This window comes from Rattus rattus, chromosome 4 (genome assembly GCF_011064425.1).
Source record: "Rattus rattus isolate New Zealand chromosome 4, Rrattus_CSIRO_v1, whole genome shotgun sequence".
Taxonomy (NCBI): Eukaryota; Metazoa; Chordata; class Mammalia; order Rodentia; family Muridae; genus Rattus; species Rattus rattus.
The window spans coordinates 29,615,322-29,626,180 of NC_046157.1; positions in this window are offsets into that span (position 1 = coordinate 29,615,322).

Sequence of the window (10,859 nt, forward strand, 5' to 3'; positions counted from 1 at the left end):
CATTAGAATTGCCACAGGAGTTATAAAGAGCACAGATAATTGTGAAAATTCAGGAACATCAAGCCAAAATCAGTATTGGAGAGATCACATCTGTTGGGATCATGTAGGGTTCCAGGAATAACTCTAAACCTGATTGGCATCATCTTGGTTCCTGGTGTTTTGTCCATAGGAAGGAGATACTAGGAGTCAGAGTCTAGTTTCTTACATTAGAGGTTTGTCTGGGCTAAGAATGAGAAGTGAATTTAGCCCTAGTGAGGAAACAGTATAAATTAGAAAGACATATGTATGCGCAATATAACAATGTCCAAAATGGAGTTCTTAATGCCCCCCCCCCGTTCTGTTGTTTTTGCATTCATTCGCATCACAGTAAATAACAACTGTACCCTTTCGATTGATCCAGTCAAACTTTACAGACTTTCTTGAGGGGAAAAAAAAAAATCTTGATTTCTTTCCTTGTACCCTACAGTTACTCCGCTAGCCATCTCGCTTATTTAAATCGTCAACACACCCTACATTTGAGACTTTAGCATATCCACTATTAGTGAGAAGACTGAGTTAGCCAGAGCCGGGATGACTCCATGACAGGCTGTAAACTGGCAGTTGGGGAGACTAGGCCTGTTTCTGTTTCCCAGAAATGAGAACCCAGATCCAGGAACCCATGGTCAGCCAACCACAGTGCAGACAGGCAATCCAAGGATGTCTTACCACCCTGGAAAGTCCCTAGAGCCCTAACCAATCACAAAGGACTCATATTCCTGGAGAGAGAGCCAACTAATCGAGAGAAAAAAAAAAGAAAGATAGAAGACACTCCCACTCTAACAGGGCTTTTAATTGACCCTGCAGAGTACACACTGGGGTCTCCATTCCTAAATGGGGAGGCCCTTGCATGCCGAATTTTGCTGAATAAACGCTCTTCGCGGTTGCATATTATTTGAGTCTGGGGTATCATCCTTTGGCGATTCTCGGACCGTAACATTAACATCGTGTTCCCAGTCCCACTTCTCTCACCTAGATAATTGCTATAGCTTCCGAAATCTTGTTGTGTAACATTGCCTGTTGCTCCTTTAGGTATCTCCCTGACGTAACAGCAAACATGATCCCGTTACAGTAAGAGTGAAAACCTGCAGTACCTTCTAGTCTCAAAGAACAGTCGAAGTTCTCCCACGAATGTAAGGAGCATATGTACCCCTGTGTTGCTGCATTTGCTTGTCTGGAATGCTTCCTTCCAGATGTTATACACGTCTTGTTTTCTTTACTAGTTGGACCGTTTGTGGTCATCCTTCAGAAAAAAAGTGGCTTTGGTTTTGAGAACTGAAGAATTAGTTCACCAGAGAGTTAACACATGAAAAAAATTTAGTATGATGTAGACAGGTACTACACGCTTTGCATATGATCCTTAGAGACGTTTGTTCGTTTGGTTTGCTTTTGAGGCAGAGTCTATTACATAGGTTAGACTGGCCTCAAATTCGTGATCATTCTGTCTCAGCCTTCTGAGTGACGCACTACCACACCCAGATTTAGAGCTAAGATTTTTCACTAAAATTCAAGTGACTGAAATGCTGTGACAATACTCTGCTGAGCTTAGCTGAGGACAGGAAGAAGATTGGTAGATCAGTGAAGAGATTTTTGCCATTCTTACAGATCATCACAGTTTTTTTCCATTGTTGTCTGTCTCTGAAATGAATGGCTGTTTGGTTCCAAATGATCTTGAGCTCTGTAAATCCAGTAGGTATCAAGTTTAGGGATTCCATCTAATCCAAGAAGAAGAAGAAGGTAAGCATTGTAAGGCTGAGGCAGGTAAACAGAATCGTGGATGTCAGAGAGTCTGTGAGTACATAACCCACACAGATCAAGTTTAGACACACCATACTTTGAATGCCTGGATAGAAGTAAGAATAAAGAACCTGGGAAAACTTGCTTTTTTTTTTTTTTTTTTTTTTTTTTTTTTTTTTTGGTTCTTTTTTTCGAGCTGGGGACCGAACCCAGGGCCTTGCGCTTCCTAGGCAAGCGCTCTACCACTGAGCTAAATCCCCAACCCCGAAAACTTGCTTTTGGATACTGGGGGAGGTAATGGACTAGTACTCAGTGATTGTTTTTTACAAGCAGTCCTTCCTTACCTTCACTTTCCCCTTCTTTACAATAGTAATCACAATGTACTTGTTAAACACTAAGCATGGTGCTGGTATGTGGAATGGTAGCATTTGGGAGGTAGAGGGAGGAGGACCAGAAGTTAAAGACCATTTTTAACTACCTACGAAATTTGAGGTCAGCCTGGACTATATAGAGCCGGTCTCAAAATTTTATTGAATGTCTCAAAAACGTTATTGAATGCTTTCTAGAAAAGGAGTTGATTCGAGTATCAAGGGGGTATTATATGGTGAGTGACATGGGGAAACTCCCACACATAAATTGCTTGACTTGTAATAACAACTGTCAGAATAAATTATTTAAGTTTAATGTTTTTATTTTCATTGGTACCTGTGCCATGTATGTATGGATTTCAGCAGAGATCAGAAAAGAGTGTTGGGTCCCCTGGAACTGGAGTTATAGGAAGTTGTGAATGTCTCAACATGGGTGCTGGGAGGCAAATCCAGGTCCTTTGGATGACCAGCAAGTGCTCTTTAACCACTGGGCTATCTCTTCAGGGCAGTTAAATTTTTCTTTAATTATATTTTAAATTCTATGTGCCACCTTCCTATGAAGCCATTATATAAGCTATAACTCAGCACACTGACTCAGGTTTGTGATTCCAATATCTGCCACATGCATCACGATTCTACCTAACTTTTTCCTATGGGTACAGGATATATGTGAGAACCACTACATATCATCTTGAAGAAATAACAAACATATTTTCCATAACCATCTTGGGTGGTTTTCCAAATCATTGAATTTCATTTATATCTATCTATCTATATATATTAATTTCATATATCTCATTAATGTTCCTTTAGAGAATGTCTTCAAAGAATTGTATGTTGTTTTTGTTGTTCTTTTTTTCTCTCTATGAAGTCTTTTTGAGCTTCCTTTAAGATTGTATCTTCCGTGCTGACAAATTTCTCTAACGAGATCTGGAGATTAAATATCAAATACTAGGCCTGTAGGAGGTGAGTTCTTAGAATGATTTGGGTTCTGGAAAAGAAATAAAAAAATGTTTCCATCAAGATTTTTTTCAATCAATAGCAGACAAGTTGCTTTAGATAATATTTTCCGATTGTTGATTGTTTATGTTCATTCTAATCATACTAATGTTACTATTTTGGAACTCTTAGCCATAGTCTTGGCTTTTGTATTAGTAAAAGATGTGTGTGTTTGTGTGTGTGTGTGTGTGTGTGTGTGTGTGTGTGTGTGTGTGTAGTAATAGTAGTAGTAGTAGTGATTGAAAAAAACATGAATTTTCCCGTTCCAATTGATGAATTTATTAGCATTCTAAACATCCTAAACTGTATTACTTATTAGACAAAGTTTCTTTGGTGGACAATACTTGGCAGTAGACTTCCGTAGAAGTATGAATGAGAATGGCTCCCTAGGCTCAGATATTTGAGTACGTGGTCCCCAGCTGGTGGGACTCTTTGGAAAGGATTAGGAGGTATGGCATTGTCACAGGCGTGCCACAGTGGGTGGACTATGAGGTTTCAGAAGCCCATGCGATTCCCAATTCGCTCTCTCTGCATCATGCTATTGCTCCAGTGCCATATCTGTCTGCTGCCATGCTGTCTGCCATGATGATGGTAGACTCCAACATCTGAAATGGTAAATCTGCAATTCATCCTTTCTTCTGTAAGTTGCTTTGGCCATGGTGCCTCAGCATGGAGAGTGATCAATAGAATCTCTACGCTGCACCCCATTACTTTACCGATATGAACAGCACAGTCTGCGATACCGTGAAGAATGGGAGCAACATACCACAGGCAGATATGCATGTTTCAGTTTTAAACTCACGCACAGGTTTTTATCAGGTATCTCTAAGCCTAGCCCCCAGGCTTGCTGACATAGTAGGAAGATTCACAAAGCCCAGGATGCAGTTGTCTCTGTGGCTGGAATGTGTCACAGCCAGAGGATACAAATGGAAGGAACAGATGCAGGTTGAGGCCTTGAGAAAGTAGGCTCAAGCTTCTCCGCATGCTCTCCCATAGCACAGGCTGCATTCACGTCTGCCAGCAGTGAGTTGTAATATGTGAATGCGGCTCCCATGGAGAGCTCACAGCAGCCCAGGACTCCAGGGTTTAGACCAAGGGCTTGCCATGTAACTACCTTGTAGTTGTGCAACTTACTACACTTTTTGAATTTGTAGATCCTCAGAAGGTAATCAGGCATTCTGTCTTTCTATTGCTGTTGTCTTGTTTTTGAGACAGGGTATCCCTATGAACTCCCGGTTGTCCTGGAACTTACTATGTAGGCTATGTTGGTGTCAAACAGAGATCTACCTGTCTCTGTCTCCCAAATGTTAGGATTTAAGACATACACCACTGAGCTCCACTCAGTGTTGCTATAGTTTTTATCTTATTGGCTCCCAAAAGGCCCAGGTGTTAAAGGCTTGGCCAGTCTCCAAAGAGATCATGCTATTGCTACAGGTTCCAAAAACTTTAAGAGGCCGGGCCTCGCAGGAAGTCTCTCAGAGGTTCTCAACCTGTGCATCAAAATGACCCTTTCACAGGGGTCGCATAAGACCTATCAGAAAACACAGGTATTTATATTATGAGTCACAACTAGCAAAATTAGAGTTATGAAGTAGCAATGAAATAATTTTATGGTTGGAGGTCAACGCAACAGGAGAAACTGTATTACAGGGTTGAAGCACTGGGAAGGTTGAGAGCTACTGGTCTGTATCGTTGGGTATCTACACCCTCAGAAGGCGTGTTGGAATTCTAATCTCATCCTTTATCTCTTTAGTTTCCATTGAGGCAGGAAGTTTTCCCCTACCAACTCCTCCAGTCAGAGCCATGCTGCCTCAGCACAGGCCCAAACACAATAGGACTGACTGAAGGCTTCAAAACCATCATCCAGTCAGCCATCAGAAGCAGTTCAGAGCCAGTCCCACAGTAAGCTGGTCTCCAGCCTCTGCCCTACTAGGTTGACTCTGCTGGTCTTCAGGCATCCCTGCGACCAGCTCTAGGGACTTGGCTACAATAGGACCAACAGACACCTCCATGGTCAGCCCCAAGGGACCGGTGACAACAGGACACGTCATCACTAGCTGCCCAGAGGCGACAGACACCTTCTGTGGTCGACTGTCTCACAGCTTCCTGCTCATGCACTATAGCCTTATAAAAAGGCCTCGCTTCTTCCCCTGCTCTTTTCCCCTTCCTCCACCCAGAGGCAGTCTCTGTACCCCTTTACCCCCTCCCTCTTAATAAACGTCCCGCCTGAGACCCGTTGCACGTTGTGATTTTGTTGGATGTCGATGTTTAGTTCCATCACACTTCTTTCTACACACAGACCTAAAAGAAAAACATTGAAGAGTGAAAAGTGAGAATTTTCTCCTTCGTATTTATTGATATATTTACATATTATATGCTAATATTATAGATTCTGCTTTAAATACAAATAATTTCTTTGAAAATGTTTGAGAAAAAAGGGACAGATTTGTCCTATCATTTTAATAAAATGTGCAAAATCCAGGATTCTACACATCTAAGAAATTCTAATTAAGGTCACTGTCTCAGGCTTGGAAGTGGCACAGTGGCAGAGTGCTTGCCTAATAACTCAGATGGCCCTGGGTTCTGTTCTCACTCCCCTCCCCCGTCCCGTGTGTCCCCCAACCCCCTCCACCCCCTGCACACTATAGCTCCTGTACAGCAGATCCTTGGCTGATTAAATGAGGCTGAAGTCTTGAGCTGGAACCGGATGCTGCTACGTTGTGGAGCATTTCCATTTCCTTCGACTTTCTTACCCTCTTCGGTGAGCTGGACCATCAGTTACTAAAGGGATAGAGGGAGGGAGGATGCTTACTCTCTAGAAGGTGCAATGCGTATGGTAGGGATCCTAGGGGATTTCCCGATAGTAGGAAAGCATATGCAACCACAATGGTATGGGTTTCTTCATTCACTCTACCAACTCTCATACTAACCACTTCCAGAAACAGTCTTACGTGCACACCAATAACTAATATTTTTACTGTCATCTGGGCATCCCCAGCCCAGTCAAACTGCCACCCAAAATCAGCAACCATCAGAGACAAGCTTAGGGAAAACCAGTAGTCAAGGTAACCGAAGTATACAGAACCCACTCTTTCTTGAAGGCTCGTGAATCACATGCTTTAGGATTCTTCCAAACAGAGAGGAGCCATCAAGACAACATCCAGACGTTTAATAGCAACATCTTTGATATATTTCCTAACACCTAGCCTTATAATGCATTTGCTTAAAACATGTAAAGTTATACATGATAAGGAAGGTGGGACATATTTAAACATTTCAAATTAATTTTTTTGTTTATGGTGTGTGTTTGGCACATGCATGTGCATGTATGTATGCATGTACCTTGATCCACATGTGGAGGTTCGGGGGCACATTTCAGGAGTCACTTCTACCAGAAGGGTCAAAGGGAAGGAATTTAGTTTGTAAGCATTAGCTAACAGCAAGCATCTTCAACATCTGAGACATCTTGCAGCCCCAAACAAATTTTATTTAACAAATTATTATTCTTATTTGTAACTTTAAAACACCTAGGAATGTTATATGTGGGCATCCATCTACAGTCTCACTGGAGTCACTAAAGCCTGTGAATGGCGAGTGGTAAGGACAGAGAGATAATGAAAAGATTGAAGCATATACGCATTAGTAGGTAAATGCGATTACATACTAATTAGTGAGAGCTAATGACAATGACGCTTGGAAAAAGTTAACAGGTCACAGAGCGAAGTTAGCTTCTGGGGTACTAGACTGGTTACTACAGAATGAGCTGTCATAAAGTAAGTTCAGCTTTCTAAGACTCTTCTCTTTCTTTCCATCTTTATGGAAAGAAACACAGGAGCTGTAGTGTGCAGGGGGCAGAGAGGGTTGGGGGACACACGGGACGGGGGAGGGGAGTGAGAACAGAACCCAGGGCCATCTGAGTTATTAGGCAAGCACTCTGCCACTGTACCATTTCCAAGCCTGAGACAGTGACCTTGTATTCTACTGTCTAAGGCTCTCCACAAAAGCTAATCCCAGAGCCTTGTGTTGGTGCTTGAGAACTGTAAGCTAAATCCATATTTCTTCTTCCAAAAGTATTTGCCATGGCGTTCTATGCTCAGGATGGATGCACCAGAAGATGCTAGCATTAAGACAGGGACTATCTATAGAGACAGAGGCTAGGTGTAGAGTAAGGCACTGGGAGGGGGCTGACGGATCTCCCTAGAAATGGAAATAGAACAGATAGCTATGGATGGATGGCAGGGGCTGGGGAGCAGGGCTGGAACAGGAGGACTGAATGAGGAGAAGGATGACGAAAGAGGAGGAAGAGGAGGGAATACTGGGAGAGATGGCTAAAATTAAGGGCCATTTGCGGGACAGTATAGAAACCTAATACAGTAGAAGTTTCCTAAAATATATACATGTATGAAAATGAACCAAATGAAATTGGCAAATAACAGTGGAGAAAGCCCGCAACTGGACCACTGTAGGCAGAGATTCCCTAATCGTCTCTTGATTGGGTCAATAAAGACAGCAGAAGCTAATCACTGGGCAAGAGATAAGGAGGAATTTCCAGGCCAGACAGGAAGAGAAGGGGACTGATGGAGGACTGGGATTCGGACCAGGCGGCGGAGTGGATAAGAAGCTGCAGGCACATAGGTCTCTCGAGGCACTGATAATTTGTTGCTTTCGTAGCCACCTGCAGAGGCTAAGGAGGATGGGACAGGATACTCTTAGATCAGCCTTTGAGTTATCTGTTCAGTTTTAAAATATAAAAGTCTCTAGTGTTTTCCATCTTCGGGACTAAAGGGAGCTTGAGTGAGACGGCCGTTGACAGCACCGGGCAAGGAAGAACTGGCGGCTCTCTGGGGCAGAACTCTAGCCAGCAACATGGCAGCGGCTATTCTCTGAGCATAGCCGGGAACTCGGGAAAGCGTTAACTATCTGTGGGGAGTGAGTAAATGGCAGTCGAGCGGCTGCTAGTCCAGGCACCTAGCTGGAGCAAGTGTGTTTTTTAAAATTATATGCAATAGGCAACTTTTGTCACCTAATTAAGTTTCAGTGCCAGGATTGGGTTACATTTAATTGAATCGTTGGCTAAAGGAGTCCTATGGGAACTCCAAACAAACAAAGCTACTGCCAAGACTATATAGGTTGCTCTCCACAAACTGACAGTAAGGTCCCATTGCTGAAGACAGAACCCACACAACTCATGGAACATGGAGGAGTTGAACTAGTGCCTACATAGCGCCCACACCAGTACATGCTAGCATCGTTGGTGGAGGAACTCTGCACTCTGCCAAAAGAGAAACATAGGCACCAAATCCAGTCACTAACACTTTGATCTACAATCTATCCTGCTTGCGAGATATTGCGATGATGGCACAAACCTGTGGGAGTAACCAGGCAATATCAGATTTGACTTAAGTACCACTCCATGAGATGGAACCCAGGCTCCTAGGGTAAAACCAAATACTACTTTTCTAAAAACAAAACAAAACAAAACAAAACAACAAAACAAAACCCAAACCGAAACATAGCAATAAAATGACTGCTATGCATTCTGCTGTCATAGATCAGCAGCGCCTTGGCTCAGCTATCATGGAGAAATACAGACTCACAGCCAGACAATGTGGAGAGAGTGCGAGATCTTGGAACACTTGCTTGTAAATGGGATGGCTCCATTCACACCTCGGGGCTCAGAGAACCCTGCAAAGGAGGTGGTGGGAGAAACGTAAGAGCCAGGCACGATGGAGGACACCAGGAAAACCAAGCTCTCTAAATCTAAATCAACATGATTGAGGCACACGTGGATTCAAAGAGTCTGAGCAGCATGCACAGGGCCCATATGGGGTCCTAGACTTGACAAGAGAATGGACACACAGCCCCACTCCTAATCCAGTGTTCGATTAATAACCCCTTGCAAATGGAAATGTAGTTTCCTCCAAGGGATTCTCACTGGGGAAGCAAAGTATGCTTAAGGGTAGGGTAGGCCGCATGGCCGACAGTAGATGGCCCATGGCATTCTTTGGAGGTTCTTTGTCTCCTATGACATGTCAAGTCTCTCCTTTCATTTCTCTCTTTTGAAAAAAATTATTGTGGAAAGACTTTGGAATGTTGGACTAGAAGAGCCATTGAGGGTTAAGGGTCTGTGGGATGTTCTGTAGGAGCTTGGAAGAGAAGAATGTAGACAGCAGTGCAGAAGATGGAGGCCTGGCTTGTGAAGTTTCAGAGGGAAGATTAAAGAGTCTTTCAGGGCCATTGCTGTTTTGATTTAAGATTCTGTGGCTCTGGTTTGCTGGGGCCGAACAGTCAGCTGTGATTAACAAGATACCAGAACTACTAAAGTGAAACCTTTGCGAGACTGGAACAATTGATGCTGGTTAGCTGGAGCTAAGAAATTATGGTGACTAAGAAAAGACCAGCATCACTTAGGTGAAATCTTCTAGGAAGTGTTTTCTAAGAGCACAGAGAAGCTGTGTTCCAGGGACAGTCAAGGTTCTACCTCGTGCTGGTAGCTGGACTTGGTATTGTGTAAGAGTCACTCGGATGGTGCTGGTTTTGAGGGCATGAGGGGGTCTTGGAGAGCAGCTGAGGCTTGACGCTCTGAGAGGCCAGGGGAAGCCATTAGTGAAGGTGCAGCCCTAGTGGCAGTTGAAGGCCCAGGACTCAAGAGATCATGCAGAGAAGTTGAGGCTTGGCACCATGAAGAGACCCTATGAGAGGCTATTGTGAAAGTGCAGCCTTAGTTGCATCAGAAAAGCCCAGCATTTTGACGATTATGGCACCATTGGATCACCACCAAGAACAGCAGTAGCAGTGGAGGGGATGGGGGCAGATGGAGTTTAGCAGACAAACTGTGTGCTACAGAGGGCAGAGGTGGAGAAGTGACCCAAGCCCTTAGCAGGAGGTCAGAAGATTGTAATGGATTCCAAAAATTGGGCAATTGGAGTTTGATTTTACTTTGATTTAATTGTGACTGTGCCCTGATTTACCCCTCTTGAAGTAAGAAAGTATTTTTATTGCAACCCAGTTAAAAGACTTTGAATTGTAAAAGACTTTGGATTTTAAAGGAGTTTGGATAGTTTAAAGGGCCTGAAAATTTAATGTGTTTGAATTTATAAAGACTGTGGGACTTTAAAAGTTATTTAGATCTTAAAGATGCATAAGCAAGTAAGGGTTGTGAATTTGTGGTGGGTGTGTGTGTGTGTGTGTGTGTGTGTGTGTGTGTCAAATTGACAAGGGTTCAGTTGTACTGGCTGGTTTTGTGTGTCGACTTAATAAAAGCTAGAGCCATTAGAGAGAAAGGAACCTCCCTTGAGGAAATGCCTCCACGAGATTCAGCTGTAAGGCATTTTCTCAATTATCGATCAATGTGGGGGGGGCAGCCCATTGTGGGTGGTGCCTGCACCCAAATCCCGTGGAGGAGAGAGCTGGACCCTTAGAAGTGTGGACACTCCTGAGAACTCAGAGGAGACTCATTCCTGCATTCCCGACTCAAGAGGAAATTGCCTAGTGCCATCTGTACCCCTGGGCACAGGGACCTAGGAGCAGTCAGAGGCAGGACCCTTTGGGTTTCTGCCTGCACTGAGAGCTGAAAGCCACCTGAGAGCAGAGCAGATCTGGCTTAAAAAAACAAAACAAAACAACAACAACAAAAAAGTCTACAATAGTGCTGACACACAGGCCTACAAGAGGGTCAAGCCACTGTCAGAGACAGCAAGACAAGTTAACACTAGAGGC